The following is a 16,721-nucleotide window of genomic DNA, read 5'->3' as shown; positions in this document are numbered from 1 at the left end:
TGTATAGACCAAGTACCAAGGCAGGTGGCATTTTAATTGCCATATCACTTTACCTAGATATATGGTATTAAAATGTTACCAACTGGATTACTGTAGAAGTTTCATTGTTTACAGTAGAAGTTTCAATGACACTGGTGTCTTATTGGGGGCTGGCTGGTTGGTTGGCATTTAAAGCCAAGAGAGAGGTCAAGAAGTCTACCTTTGGTACTGAAGTTCCTTTTAGGAATTCATGTAACAAAAATTCCTATCAGTGCTCCCAAGAGTTTAAAGCTCTGAGCAGTTTAGAGGTACACAATGGCAGAGGTTGGACAGGACCTCCAGAGACCATCTAGTCCAACCCCCCTACTCAAAGCAGGATCATCTTGAGCAGGTTGCTCTGGCCTATGTCATCAGGTTTTGAATACCTTCAAGGACAGAGACTCCACAACCTCTCTGGGTAACCTGTTCCAATGTTCCATCACCCATCCAGTAAAAAAAGTTTTTTCTTATCTTTAGACAGAATTTCCTATGTTTCAGTTTGTGCCCATTGCCTTTTGTCCTGTCACTGGGCACCCCTAAGAAGTCTGGCTCTGTCTTGTTTTTCCCCATCAGGTATTTATAAACATGGATAAAATCTCCCCTGAGTCTTTTCCTCTCCAGGCTGAAGAGTCCTCTCAGATTCTTCTCATATAAGAGATGTTCCTGTCCTTTAACCATCTTTGTGGCCCTTGCTGGACTTGCTGCAGTACATCCATGTCCCTCTTGTACTGGGGAGCCCAGAGCTGAAGACAGGATTCCAGGTGTGTCTCAGCAGGGCTGAGCAGAGGGGAAGGATCACCTCCCTTGCCCTGCTGGCAAAGCGCTCTGCCTAATGCAGCCTGGGAGGCTGTTGGCCTCCTTTGCCACAAAGGTGCACTGTGTGTTGCATATTTATAACTTATATTGCACATTTATGACATAAATATGCATGTTGCTTATTTATCACTCTCCTGTGGCATACATCATCTAGGAAGTCTCAGTGTTTATTCTGTTCATACATCCATCAGGATAATAGACTCCAAACACCCTTTTAGAAGAGCCACAGAGTAAATCAGGTATGAGAATTTGCAACATTTTTTGACAATATTCCCACCTACATCTAAAAAAAGGTAAAAAGAGATGCCTAAATTAGCTCCTAAAGTTAGACTTACAAGCCAGTAGTTTAGTTTTCAGAAATGATTTAATTGGGAGTTAATATGCCACTCATGTGCATTAGGAGTCAAACTATGAAGGTCCCAGTCTGTCAAATACGCAGAAAGATGCTAAACTCAAATCTCTTGAGTAATAAAGTTAGATAATAAAGTCATTAAATGCTTGCAAGTGTGATACCCTAGCACAATAAGAAATATTCAGGTGGTCACTTTGGAATTTCCCCAGGCAAATCCTAATTTTCCTTCTGGTTTCTGAGTTTTTTTGGCATATAGTTGTAGCACATTTTCTAGGTTTTCTTTGTGAGTATACCCTAGAGCTAGAATCTTAAAAAGAAAGTGGAAACTTTGACAACCATTTTGCTTCATTAGCAGAGGTATTAAGGAACAAATCTCCAGCTCCCTCCATACAACTGCTTGTTTCATTTCTTGCTTGCAGATGGTAGATTTTCTTATACCAATTTTGAGAAATTCTGGTCAATGCAGATATTAAAACTTTTAATAGAAAAGGCTAATGAAACATTGTTGCTCCTGTTCCCTATTGAAAAGTGTGTTAAGAAAATACTAGGTAAGAGCTGCTAAATGTATAAGCATAAGAAAAAGCACAAGTTGTCTGCTTTTCTCATAGGAAGTAGACCTTTTAATAAAATCGCCCACGAAAGTATAGAAGCCATATTATTATGCCTGTACTTTAAAAATCTAGTTGCTGGGACCTTGATCTCTAAGGCTCGCTTACACAGGCAGAGCTCTGTTACAATTAGTCAAATTCTATGAAGTTGTAAGGATCCACCTAAGTGAATTGGTTAGGAGAATAAGAGCTTCCATTTTAATAAGTATTTGTTAGTAAGTGAATAATTACTATCAATAGTGTGAAAAATCTGTGATCTTGTCCTCCTGTTGCCTGCATTTTCTCCTACGCACTGATATTTCTCCAGATGAGTGATTAGCTTGTCTAAAAGGGTTTACAAACATAATTATTAACATTCTAGTGACAGTTACTTATGCTAATGAAAGGTTATGGTGGTACTTCTGCCCAGAAATCCATATATAGACATACATTCGTGATGCAACTGTTGGCAATAATAATTAAAGCTAATGTATAAGGTGGTATACAGTCTTTCATCTTAGTGCTGTGAGCCGTATGGAAGAGCACAAAAATTATTCCATATCTGAGGCAGACTTTACAGATACACAAAATCACTAAAACACTGAAATGTGTTCTCTGCTATAGAAAGTGATGGTATACATAACAGTTCACACCTAAAATGGAAAGCACCAACCCATTCCTGCCTTCAAGAGGAGACAAAAAATTTCCCATTCGTGGCATACTATTAATTTTAATGTTAAAGGGATTGCTCAGAGTTTGCTTCTAACATTGATGTGGCTATGGCGATATGTAAACAGCTTCACAATAAATCTCAAGATTTCATTCCTTGGTCTGTCCAAAGCATGGAGTTGTAATTTATGCAGCATTGGTTACTTAATTACTAAGTAATTTGTTAAATATATATGGGTTAAAAAGCGAAAATGGAAACAAATGTGAGGCTAGAGGATGAAACTGTGTTCTGTTTTAGAGTGTGCACACATCTTCCTCAAGAGTGGACTTGTTTACTAAATATTTCAGAAGCCAGAAAAAAGATGTTGAGAAAATACGATAATAACAATAAGAAAGCTGAACTGTTAAGTATGAGTGAAAGCACATCAGTAAGGTGTTTACTAGAGTATAGGCTCTTATGTTTTGTAGATAAGTCAGCATAATCATTTATATTTTTTGTAGATATTCTGATTTTATTGTCTGCTTTGCCTCTTTCTCTCCTTTCCTTTCTTTCCAGTCCCTTCTGGTACACTGCATTTCTGCAAGAGAACTAAATACAGTCTTTAAGTCTTTACTATGTTCTTAAATTTTCGTACAACTGAAGTAAAGGATAATCAGTAAAAAATGCAGGTGGTAGTCACAACATGGGGGAGTGCATCATGTTCAAGATGTGACGACATGAAGTATGCTTTTATGGCCTGTTGGCACATAAGCTCCGGTGGTTTGTAACAGTTGTCATACTAGGTCTCAGAGTGGTACACTAACTTGAGTGAACCAATTCTAACAAATACCACCTGAGGTAGGCAGGAAATACTGCACTGTGAGGGAGCTTTGCCTTCCTATTTGTTGTCTTCTCTGTGAAGTCTGATTCCACCTTATTCTACCACTCTTCTATTTTTTATTCCACGTTCTTCTATTTTTTTATTCCTTATGTTTACAAGTTTTTGTTTGCCACTCTTTGTATCTCCTTGCAAAAGGACATCCTCTTCTAGCTCCACACCTGCTCTTCTTTCCCTACAACAGCCCTCATTATTTTCACATGCTGAATCAGAGACACTCATGAGCCAGCCACTGAGTTCCTAGCCAGTCCTGCTTGTGCTGTGCAGTTGTGCTGCCTATTATGATAAGAAGTTGACATGGGGAGGTGAAGAGCATAGGGTTTCTTCATGACCCCGCAGAAGTCTGCCCATTTTTCTCAGGGAGGATTGGCAGAAAGGATCTGTATCTTGGTTGACTAGCATTGATGAGACATGCACATCAGATAAAATTAATTCATCTGGAGAGCACCAACACAGCTTATTCACCATTTCAGCCCCATGAGCTCTCATATAGACGTTTGTGACTGCCTGCGGAATGGTGAGTTAGTTTCACCCACCAGAGTCAACTATATCTACGTCTTCTAGGTAGAATGGGTACCGTTGCAGAAGTAAGCTTTATTACAGTCAAAGTGCTTTTTCTCTGGAATCAGTTATGTTTTATTGTCTTATAGCTCATTTACTAATCCTGTGCTTTCATTCAGAGCATGTGCAAACACCACAGATTATGGTAATTGTTTTATTTTCTTGGTCTGAGAAAATACATATCTTGTTTTTTTTGCTTTAATCATACCATTTAAATTAAAGCAGTTTTATAGTTGCTTCACCATAATTCTTGGTGAATAAAAATTGTCTGGTGACATTACATAGTATCTTTAGCCAAATAACTGATATATATGAATTTCTATTAGCTTCTATTTTATATATTTTATGGTCCTTTGCAGAGATCTTCAGAAAAACATGCTTCCTGCCCCATTAATGTGCATGTATACTTGTGTATGTATTGTATTTTGTATTTGAATTTCCTTTCAAACATTTTTCAGCTGCATATGCATTTAAATTGCTAGTTTGTATTCTGGCAGAGGATTCGAGTAGCTGTGAAAACACCTGTTAAATACGGATGGGAAACTCCTTTGTCGTTTATATGCAGCTGTGCCTTTCACCATTAAAAGAGAGAATGTGCCAGGCCTGGCTCATCATTTTTTCAGATACAGTAACACTTAAAAGACTGAGTTACCTGTTCTGTGGTGAAGTATGCATAGAAAAATTCCCAGTGGCTACATGTAGTGGTAAATGCCTAGGTCTTGACTCACAGTTGTATTAGCTTATTAGTGGCAACAGTTCAAGTGAAATTATAGCTATTATACTCCATTACAGATACTAAACAATTTAGTTATGCTGAAATACCTACTGACAGCTCTGCCTGCCAGCAGCCATTTTTTGTGTGTGTATGGATATTCAGGAGAACAGGGGAGAATAAATTATTCTCGTAGCAATTTACTGAGTTGAATTGCATGAGAGTGGGAATAAAAGCTTTTCAGCCTGAAAAATGAATCCATGTTCTTTTTCTGTCAGAGATGTGTGGAGAAGCTACTACAATAGCAGATATGTGATCTCATATCTGGTTTTTTTTCACTGCTGAAAAAAATAGGGAGTAATAAAAAATTAAGAACTGCTGTTTCTGTTTAATACATGTCTTTCTCTTAATATATTTTTCTATGGAAATGGGGTTTATTTAATGTGCAGCCTACTTACTTGTCCCTTCTTCCCAAGTGACCATTTTAAATTTTAAATGAAGAGTAGGAGTTGTTGAGAGAATGACCTATGAGTCTTGTGAAAACTGATGAATGAATAGCTGTGAATGACCCTAGCTAATGCCCTCACTGAAGGAAAATTGGGAAGAATTCAGCCTTTGTACATCATGTTTGGAAGCAATTGGCTGGAAATTCAATATGTGTTGGCTCTAGACCAGCCATAACTTGTGGTGTCTCTTGCTTGGTCTGGTTCGTAGAGGACATAGTGGGTAGGAAGGTCTAGAATTACTGTAATGGGGTAGTAAAGAGTGAAGGATATGAATTCATAAAAATTTTTTTGTTAGCTCTGCTGTTCATGGAATAACTAGTTAAATACAAGCAAAGAGTTTCTGTGCTCTGTAGTTTAATTGTACAAGAAAAAAATTGTGGCTTAAGGAAGTTTTAAGTTGTCTGATATAAACTAATATGATTTGTGAAATTGTTTTTTTTTCTTTTTTTTTTTTTTTTAAAGAACACACCATGGTCCAGGAAGTGGAATGGAAGGTGTTTCATGCTTTCTTTAAAAAAAAAAAAAAAAAAAAAAAAAAGGCTCAGCCCCTAACCATTTCTGCATTTTGGCAGTGAAATTATGGGTTTTTGGCTCTGACATGTGCTTCCATCTCAATTTCCCTTCTCTTTCATTCTTTTCCCCAATATTCTGGCTTTCTGGATGGGTGCTTCTGTGTATTCACTTTGGGACCAAATTCTGCCTTCCCATTTATTAACTTTGATTGCTGCATGCACAAAAATGAGGTCGAAGTTTGGCCTCAGGGAGTATCTTTGCACCATGGGTTTCTGGAATTTATACCACATCCTCTGCTCTAGCCTTCCCTTCCAAAAGTGGTTTGGGACACTGTTTGCATGACACATTGCACAAATAAGAAGGAAATAGGTCCTGATCTTGAAATTAGTTATCTGTCAAAGGACAGTATTTGCCTAGGTGGAGCACTGCAAAAGCTCAGAACTCTGTGCTCGTCCATTTGTTTGTGGGGTGCTGATCTAAAATGGTATTATATTAAAGTGGAATGCAGTTAGATAAACTGAGAGCAAGATTCAGCTATGTGACTTCCAGTGGCTGCTGATTTTTCAGTTTCCAGTGATATTCTATGTTAGTTAATGGCAAGGAAAAGTATATAACAGGCAATATTTGTGCACTCACAAAGTTTTAGAGCTCTAAAGGCTTCATTCCTATTAATGCAACTAATCCTGTTGAAGTTAGCGCACAATTTGGATGAGGAATATCCTTTTGGTTTGCAAACAGACTCAGAAGATTTTGGCATATGTACTACAGATACTGTAAATAAAAAGACCAGCGATAACTTATATTCTGTTATTCAAAGTACTTACGCTCCTGTTTCTGTTCAGCTGTATTTATCAAAACACTTTATGTAAGTGCAGGCAGAAAGTTATACACACGCTCATGTGATTTGATGAATTGGGGTTTTTGCTGTTTGCTGCATAGTTGAAATCTTACATTTTTATCTTCTCCTGGGGCAGAAATGCAGTCAAGCAACAGTGCTAAATATATTTCCAGATTATGACTACGACAGTCTATTTTAATAAAAGCAGCTCCTGTTGATATGTCAGCTAAGAAGATATCTTATTTTGTTTTTATAGTCCTAAAACCCTTTTAACCTTTGTCCCAAAACAGAAACTTCTGCTTAACTGGAAGAAAGATAAGGCTTATTTCCCACTTCTTGTCTGCTGTATCTACTAGCGGTTTTCAACCTTTTTCCATTTGCAGAGCTTTGCTATTAGAAGCACCAGCCTTTCTATAGCAAGTTCAAGCCTACAAATGATAGGCTTGATTTTCTTTTTTTTATCTTTCTTGGACACCTTTGAGAGTGTCCATACATCTGCAGACCTGACTAGAGTTTTCATGAATAAATCCGGAGTTAGGAGTTCCTGCTATGATGATTTTTTAATAAGTGTTAAACACACAGTTTTTAACTGAATTGAATCCTACTTAATGATATCATGAAAGTTGATGAGAAACATTTACAGTAATGGTGAGATTTGCACATCTACCAGCAGAAAGTAGGTATTTAATTCATACGTAGAGTTTGAATAGCACCAGGAAGGTGTCAAGACAGTTGTCTTACTAAAAAGGGACTGTAAAAAGGCACATAACTTTTACTTAAATAATTGAAATAACTGAAAGTGTAAGAATGCTTGCATCTTTGTAGGATTGACTGAGACTGATACTTTCATAAAGCTAGAAATTAAAAAAATGAATTTCCTATTGATTTGTTTAATATTATATAGCCATTATTTAAGCATTCAATAAAGACTGGTATTTTACCACAGTCTTTACATTATCAACATGCAAACATCTATTCAACAATGACCAGACCTTTTTTTTTTTTTTCACTTATATCAAAATAATTAGGAATATGTAAGACAGTAGCATAATTCTGATCTCAGATACATACAGTTCTTTTATTAGTAAGGTCAAATATCAAAACAGTACAAAGCCATTACGTTGAATTAGGGTGATGAGATTTACATTTCTGTCTACTTGTGGAGAATGTTTTTGTTATGGAGGCTGTATAAAACTTATGCCTTCATTGTTCATGTATCCTTGTTGTAGTACTTGAGTTCTGCAACTCATGTAAGTGCTTTTTTGTCATATAGCAACTGTAACTTGCTTTTTACATCTTTTTGATTTTGTTTGATGAAGAAGTAAAGCAAGACTGCCTTTTTATTTTCCTTTAAAAGGCACTGTCTACTGACATGGGGTATAGCTAATAAAGCAATATAAGAATGTCAAGAACCATCAGATATTAACATCGTAACATTCAGTGCCCCAATAAAATAAATTCTCACTGATTTTCATTTAAAACCAAAACCAGCAGCATAAAATGTTAATTGTGTTCTGATAAGATTTTATTTCACTCCAAATGTTTCTGAGTACATTCTTAGTATATTATGGAGCTTTCTTGAAGTACATTTCTAAGAGTTACAAGATCTTGTGAATTTCTTTAAAACCTCTTACCTGAGATCAGCTTGGAGGGAAAAATCAAGCTATGAATGTATTCAGAGTGAATTACACAGATTAACTACAGTACTTCAGTTCTGTGGCAAATACCTCCTTCTAAATGCATCTTGCAACCTTTTTAGGTAGTTTATTTTTAAATGAGTTGTTTGAAATTGACTCACTGTTTACATGACCTTTGAAGCATAAATATTATTTTGCCTAAATCTTAGCTATCTGTTTAAATTCTCTTAAACCAAAATTACCCATTTGTATGTTAGGTGACTGTGACACTTCTGCCTGTATTGGGACTTTCAAATCCACTGATGTGACTACATGGGAAGGAATCCCTTCTTGTGTTGTTGCAATAGATGTAATTCCTGTTTATCTGCTCTTGGCTATAAGCCTGGAGGAATGTGGAAGAGTGGCTTGAAGTAGGTAAATAGAGATCTTGAATCAGTATTTAATTAAAAACATGGGTAAATTGTGTGGATGATGTTTTTCCCTAAATCTGTCTCTAGCATTGTTTAGAGTAGGGTTCAGAGAATTAGGCATTTTATTCTGTCCTAGGCTGGTATGCATCTAGTTTAGAAATAATTAAAAGGCAATATACTAGGCTTCAGAAATATGTATTGGTTACTCAACCTACTACAACATTAAATTCTTCTCCGGACAAAGGGCATGAAGCCTCATCCTAGAAAGGGACATAAGCATGTGACTAAGTACTTTCATAAATTGGAGCTGGATCTAAGAGAGGTTGGCTATATTGGGCTAACAGCTATGCAACTTCATCTTGGGTGTCAGTGGCACATTTTTGGTAGATGTTATGTTTTCATAGCTTTTTCTTTTTTTAAAAAAAACTTTTCTGGGGTATATTTCCTTTATTTTTTCAAGGTTTTATACAGGTCTGGATTCAGTGGACAGCCAAGAAGCTGTATACCCCCATTAGCAGCAACCAGTTTGAGAACAGCTCTGGTCTTGTGATATGTATTTGTTTGTGCAACTGTACAGCTTTGTCCCTTCCCACTCATCAAATAGATACTGCCCTAATTGCAGTAATATGTTAAAATATTTTGAGCTTTTATGTCTAGCTTTTATCACGTTGTTTGTCATTTGAAAGCCATTGTGTTGACTTAAACTGCTTCTTTCTCCTTTCTGAGTACTTCGCAGTCTCTGCATTATCTGCATCTCGTGTTGGAATTAGAACCCCTCGTTTGTATGGCAAAATAATGGCTGAACTAGATACTGAGTGGCATTCATTTTTGACTACCAGCAAAAGTGAAATGTGATAGAGACCTTAAGAATTAAATGTTTAAAGTACCTTCTCAGTAGCTGCCTTAAATACCCAAACTGAAACACAATCGAAAGGAATATCAAAGGACTTTGCAGACACAAGATACGCATTAATGTAAGTCAAGCAATAAAATCAATTAAGAGATTCCAAACTGCAGATTTATATGTTGCTTTTATTACTCTAAAATCCTAGTGAAACTTCCCATGGTAATGACTGTGATGTCTGTTACACATTTATAGGACAACTTTCGTGATAACAATACAAACATTGTTTGAAGTACTGCACAGACATGCTTTTCATTTTGGTTTAGGTTCTCCTTCAAACAAAAAGTCACTGAAGTCATTACCCAAATATCCAAAGCTAAAAGACAATCATTTTCCAAAGTACTAGTTTTAAGTGAGTTAGTCACGTTAGCAAAAGTCAAATATTATTTGTAGCCCCTTTGTCTGCTGGGAATCTTTAATCCTGAGTCAAGAAAACTGAGATTAGATACTCTGTCTATTTTTGGCTGTGAATAGAATGGAATACTTAGACTGGGTCACTTGCTTCAGTGCTGAAGCACCAGTGGAATGATGTGCCATTTTGGCATTGAGGGTCTGACCTTTTTACTGGACTGTTATATTTTGCTTAATTGGGCTCATACAGTTATATCAAATTTTAAAAAGTTGTTTTCTGTAAAATAAAGCAATTGAACTAAGTCTTTCTTCCTTCTCCCTCACGCCTCCTTTCCCCTTCTTACCCCCATTTTCCTCTCTTTTTTTCCTCTTCCCCTTTTTCCCTTTTTTCTTATGTAGATGAGCATCTTTGTGTCTTAGGAACTAGTGCTAGTGTGTTTCTTTTTGGGCAGGCTGGGAAATGAAGCTGTATTCAAAGAAGGCTTTAGTTCTTTGGAAGGATTTCAGTTTACTGGCCCTTTAACCTCATCTGGGAGTTCTGCTTTCCCAATAATAAGGTCCAAGAAGTAGGAACTGCAACATTTTATTCCATGATAAAAATGTACAATTTTAGTATAGTCAGAAATGTTCACTGTCAATCTAAAGTCAATTAGTCTGTGAAGTAACTCTAACTGAGTTTAGTGGGCTTTTTCAGCATTCATGCCAGAAGACTTGTAATTCCTTTTTTAAGTTTGTTTTTCAGAGAGCGAGGGGAAGAGATGAGTTCCACTGGCCTTCATAATTAAATAAAACTACTTAGGGTTTGACCTTGTAGCAAAACTTAGGCAGACTATGCTAACAGTCATTTAAAAAAATACAGAAATCTTCTAAATGTTATAGAAACCTCAGTCTGAGGTGTACTCACCTAAGACCAGGTGAGTACATGATCTGAATCATGAGAAATAACTTATTGAATAGCTGTTGAGCTGTTATGGAAAAGGAACAGAATCTTCCATATGTTGCACATGAGAGCAGGCAGGCATCACTCCTTGCTTTAGAAGTACATCTGCTCCGAATTGAAAATTCATGCTCAAGACTGGCATTTATCATCATTTTCTCAGCCAGCAAATCTGGAGAAGAAAACATACGGGGAGAAGGTTCTCTAACCATTTAAATTTATTTTCCCCATGGTAATTTTCAAATATGCAGAGAATTTTGGCTAAACCATCAGTGTCATTTTTGTTTTTATTTAAATTTCTGTGAGAGTCTGCTAATTGAACATTTTATATTTAATACTTTGTAGAAAAGACAGATGTGTTGTCCCTCAAAAAGAGTAAAAGACTGTGCTACAAGGCAGACCATTTAGAAATTGTACAGAAGGTTCTTTTTTCATATTAAAATTAACCATAAGCCAACTTTTGTCTATATCAGCTTTAATTGACTGTGATTAGAATTTTAGGTAGAAGGCAAACAAAATCAAGACTGTTCCTCTTCCCAGGTCTGAAATCTTCAAGGAATGCTCCTTTAACTGATGTGTTTTAACACATCAGGTCTAGTGTTTACAAAGCAACCTGGAGAAAATAAGTTTCTTTCATTCCATAACAAACAACTACATAAGTTTTCATGAAATTGAATAACTAGTAGAATCATGAGGACATTTATTACAGAATGGTTGAATGGTTGAGGGACCTCTGAAGTTCATGTAGTCCTAACCCCCTGCTCAAGCAAGGTCACTTAGAGCACGTTGCCCAGGAGCTTGTCCAGATGGCTTTTGAATATCTCCAAGGATGGAGACTCCACAACCTTCCTGGGCAACCTGTTCCAATGCTCTGTCACCGTCACAGTAAAAAAGCTTTTCCTTATGTTCAGACAGAACTTCCTGTGTTTTAGTTTGTGCCTGTTGCCTCTCGTCCTATTGCTGGGCCCCACTGAGAAGAGTCTGTCCCCATCCTCTTTTAGCAGGATGCTTAGCCAGAAGGGACTGCTAGAAACCCCCTCACAGCAGTAAGATGCCAGGATGGGTATTTATACTTAGCTGGATCATGGGTTTCCCAAAGCCCTGAGCAGTTACTCTAGGTCAGTACAAGGGATGGGAAGTGGGCTCTAAGTTATTTTTATTACCTTGTAGTACAAGACCGGTCACAGACTAGAATTTTTCACTAGCTATCATCCCTTCTTTCCCCTGCCCTCCCTCAGCCTAAATTTATTCTTGCAGCCAGTCACTGTCTTAGCAAGAAGTCAGTGATGGAATTCCAGGATAGCAGTATTCGACATAATGTTCTGTTTTGGCTGTGTTTTGCCTGGTATGTCCTTAAAAATTCAGAGCCATAATCACTGAAATGTTTCTGTTTCTATGTGCATACTTCGCATAAAAGACGACTAATTGTTAGGACTGGCTTTACACAGCATTATCAAGCACTCCAGAATCTTGCAGTTGGAATGGACAAGGAAAGGAATTCATATTGTTCCACTTCAGCCACTAATAACAGTCAGCCAAATTCCCTGGATAGTCATTGAAAGGGTGCACCTCCAGATGTTGATTTAGAGCCAGAGACCAATTTAGGAGACTATCTAGCAAATGTGCGCCTGATGTCAGTTAAGTGTGACTGCTTCTCTGTACTGCCAGTCACTTTCATTGCATCTATCACTGAAATGGAAAAATCCCAAACTGTGTGATGATCTATTTAAAAAAATGTATATACATTTCTTAAACCCAGGTTAATATATGAAGCCATTAAAACAGCTAAACTCTTCAGCCTACTTAGTACTAATCTATTTAATCTAAAAATGTCTGGAGAAAACAAGCAAAAGTGGTACTGAGCTATCTTTCTCCCTTAAAATAAGTTCTTGTATACTTTAAAAATATACCCTCTCCGGAACTTTGATTTTATTGAGAGTGGCTGTGTTTGGATCCAGTTTAAGAAAAGTTATATGTAAATAATATTCTGAGAGAAGAATACATATTTTTCTACTATAATCACTGCTTTTAATTTTCTTAATGGGCTTTTCACTATTGTTTTGTTTGAATACATTTTTATTTTTGTTCCTCCAGACGTGATCCTGCCACAAGCGTTTTTAAGCCAGACATTAATAGCATAGTTCACAGTTGTTACTGCCAGTGCTCAAACACAAATATTGCATTCATGTTTGGAGGAAAAAGCAAACATCAGCTCTTAATTATGTGCATTTGTGTTTTCTTCTGTACTTAAACAATCTGGCATAAGGGGTTTGCATCACTATCAGTTCTAACTGTAGAGGTCTTAGACTATCAGGATCACCAGCTGTACTTTTTGCATTGTTGGGGTTTTTGTTCATTTTGTTCATGTTGTTTTTAAATGGCTGAATTGTCAGGGAAACATGAAACTTTGTATGCTTCCTTGATCTGTAAGAAGAATAGTAGGAAAGATTTTTGTAATGAACAGCTGTTCTAAAATTAGTCCATTTATCTGCAGACTGTTTGCATATAGGCATTTTTTATGGGGTTCAGTACAATGCAGCAGGTTGAGCACCAGAGCAGAAATCAAAATTATGGAGTCCTGACTTTGTTACTGTGAACCTGTACTGTAACCTTCAGCAGCTCGTGTTCATGTTTCCAAATAGGCAAATGATGCAAGTGGATTGTCAGCTCTCTGGAGCATGGATTGAGTTTCAGTTGTCTCTCTCACAATAGGACAGTCCTCTTGGTGTTTCTAGGCACTCCTCTAATGATAATGAGCTGTAAAACTTGAAAAACTTGTATAGGTCATTCAGGCTTCAGATTGCTGATCAGGTTTTGAAAGCCATTATTGTGATTCATCATTCTCTGATAGATCACTAGAATCATACTACAATTACTCCTTCTTCCATTCTGTAGGATACATATACAGGAGGCATTGAACTTAGCATGAGTAAATATTCACATAAATGTATTTACTTTTTGCAAAGAAATGTAAACAATTCTTTCCTTTATAAGTTGAGGAAGATGAGAAAGATCACAAAAATAATTCTGTTATTGGTTGTGGAGCTTGGTTAGATCTTGTTTGTAGAAACAAGACTAGAAATTGCGTCTATTATGAGCTAAGTGCCAGGAGCACTCAGAGAACATCCAAAAGGACTCTGTATGATCAAATCTCCTCTTGGAACAATAGAAATACAAGAAGTGTTGTGTGTTCCATGCAGAGCCACAGGCCTTTATCAGTAGAATTGTACCAAGCAAGCCAGGAATATTATTGCTGGAAATTCTAAGTATTTAAAAATTGTAGCACTGAACAAAGTAAATATTTAGCATACTATTTTTTTACGTTTGTATTAATTTGCTTGTTTCTCATTTCAAAATCCAGTCTTCTAGCATACCAGCATTTCTGTTTAGATTGGTATTGCAAACAGCTGAAATAGCGTTTAATTGTTTGGAATAAATTCAACCTACAATAGGAATCTGATCTAGCTGGCAGTGAACGCTTGCTTCCTTAATTTTTGGGTTTATGGAAATACAAATAGTTTAAATGGGAGGGCAGGTCATATGTAGGCACATGGGATGGCATACAAGTTATTTTTATCCAAGATTATAGTACTCAGTAATTTTCTAGCTCAACTGAAAGTCTAGGCAAGTGGAATCTTGCAGTCTAGTTCTTTGCTGCAGTATGCATTGGAGAGTGGAAGGGTGCACATGCATACATGCATGGCAAGTTAGGTGAATTAAAGATGTAGATTTGGTTGACTTGTCCCCTTTTTCATATAAATGGGAGTTAGCATTTATTCTTTCAGTTAGAGGTTTGGTTATCATACAGAGATTTTTTGTTAAAGTGTTGGCTTCAAAGAGCGTTACAGGTTAAGATGTTCTCGTGTTGCTTGCAGCTAGGGAAGTTGTCAAATGTGCTCTTGTGCTGAAGCCATAGAAGTAGTTGCTTGTTTCTCCAGTGAGAAGTTGAGCCTGGCACACTCAACATTAAGATCTTTCTAGAATAACAAACATTGACTGGTGACTTGGAGCGATAAGAGCTTGTTAATAAATTACATTTTCAAGATTTAGAGACTGATCAAAACAAAGTCCATATTTGTCATTTTCTCTGCAACAACAACCAATTTATTGTTGATCTCGAATGGAGGAAAGAAAAGTGTATCCCAGTTATTATTTGAATTGACTCAGCTCTGATAGGAATTTAGGTAGATATTTGTTATGCTGCACTTTTGAGTAGTGGAAAGAAATTTAGCATTTATGAAATCGCTCTAACTTGTGCAGAACACCCAGCAGCAAGAACAAGAGGCCTATCTTTGGGGACTGAATATTTACTTACATGTTACTTTATAGTATGGCAGTAAAGCTCATATGAGTGGGTAAAAGGGGAAGAATGAAATGTACCTTGTCTGGTTTCAATAAACCCATTTCTCTGTACACGCAAACGGTCTTTATTTTAGGGCATCAAAGTAAAGGAACAAAAGAAATATTAGTCAAAGAGAATAAAAGGAAATGATTGAGTGTTTACATGTTGGATATTTCTAATTATGAAAAAGTGGTTTGGAGACAATGAACATAGGGAAACAAAGATAAACTGAACTTAAAATAAATACTAAGAGAACAAGCAGAGGCATCATATGTCCAGGAGCTCTTATTTAAGTCTGTTGGGGTCCCAGCAAGATAGGTTTGGGAAGGCTAGAACCTGATCTTAATTTTTTATAAATAAGAAAGAAGATGTAGAAGCAAATCTGTAGTAGCTCAAAAGTAGGGAATTTTTTTTCTAACAAATCTGTTTTTCTAATGATTATAGGTATTGGAGCCAGCCCATATGTAATGAGTCGCAGTGTGACTATGGACACTCAAGACTGCTACATAATGAGAAATAGCAAGTGTTATCCAAGGCAGCGGTACCAGTGGTTTGAAGGACCTGCAGATGTTTGCTTTTCTCCACAATGTGAAAACTGAACTAGCTTGTAATGTGGAAAGCTTTGAAGATGAAGACAATACACGGACTTCACATGAAGACTCTGCATATATTTCATATTGTGTTCTTGGGAAGATTTTTTGTATGTCTTTCCTCAATCAGTGAAGGCTCACTTTAAAGAACTGGCCAGTGACCATGGAATAAAGACTGCTGGAATGGCACTAGTTGGAATCACTCCACAGGAATGTAAGCATTGTACATCATAAGCATTTTGGAAGGGGGGAGGCAATTTCATATGATTTTGTGTGTATATATACACACACATACTCTCTCTCTCTATATATATGCATATGTCTGATATATATTTTTTAAATCTCAACACTGAAAAACTTTACTGTCTTGAAATTACGGAGTGTATGAATTTAAGAAACAATACCAATTTGTTATGTTTGGGGAAACACAAATGGACAGTGTGAATCTGCAGACATTCCATGTTAATGACTGTGTGTGGATTGTTCCAATGATCTCATTAATGTCGCCATAGAAAATCAGGATTTATCTGCCCCTACCTGATGTTCTGGTTTTAGTGAAATAAAAGCACAGTCCTCTTTGGAATGTCCTTGGAGGCCATGAGATGAAAATATTATTCAAAGGTGGATAAAATTAAGACGTCCTTTTAGAAATAAGCATAATACAGCTAACTGACCTCCCCAAGATGTCCCAGCAAGTCAGTAGTCAAGATAATAGCATTTAAGTTTCTGAAGTCCCAGTCCCTCATCTCTTTTACCTCATTTTTCCAGATCAGTTTCCTTAATGGTGATCTCACTTACCAATGACTGAGATGGCAAGCAGAGCTGAAATATTGTGGATACATTTTTCCTACAATGACCTTTCTTCTTGTAAGTAATACACCCATTAGTTTTTTTGTTTGATTCAGGGTTTTTCTGAGAGGAAGGAAGTGAGGGAGAGAAATAAGGAGGTAAATTAAACCTGAAAGGAAACTTAAAAAGCTTCTTGGTGATACTTACGCTTCAGAAGGAAATGGACTTCAGCAGAAATTGAGTTAACAAAATGAAAATGTATGTATGTTAAAAAGAGATTTGTTATTCCAGCTAAAAATAAGAAAGCCTTG

At 36.7% G+C, this 16,721-nt stretch overlaps 1 pseudogene; it reads left to right on the top strand.

Annotated features, from left to right (window-relative positions):
- The first annotated feature begins 3,797 nt into the window (after positions 1–3,797).
- On the top strand, positions 3,798–15,855 carry LOC112993488 (uncharacterized; annotated as a pseudogene).
- The last annotated feature ends 866 nt before the right edge of the window (positions 15,856–16,721 follow it).

The sequence above is a fragment of the Dromaius novaehollandiae genome, chromosome 7 (assembly GCF_036370855.1).
Source record: "Dromaius novaehollandiae isolate bDroNov1 chromosome 7, bDroNov1.hap1, whole genome shotgun sequence".
Lineage (NCBI taxonomy): Eukaryota > Metazoa > Chordata > Aves > Casuariiformes > Dromaiidae > Dromaius > Dromaius novaehollandiae.
The sequence above is the reverse complement of the archived record's forward strand: the minus strand, read 5'-3'. Positions and strand labels throughout refer to the sequence as shown.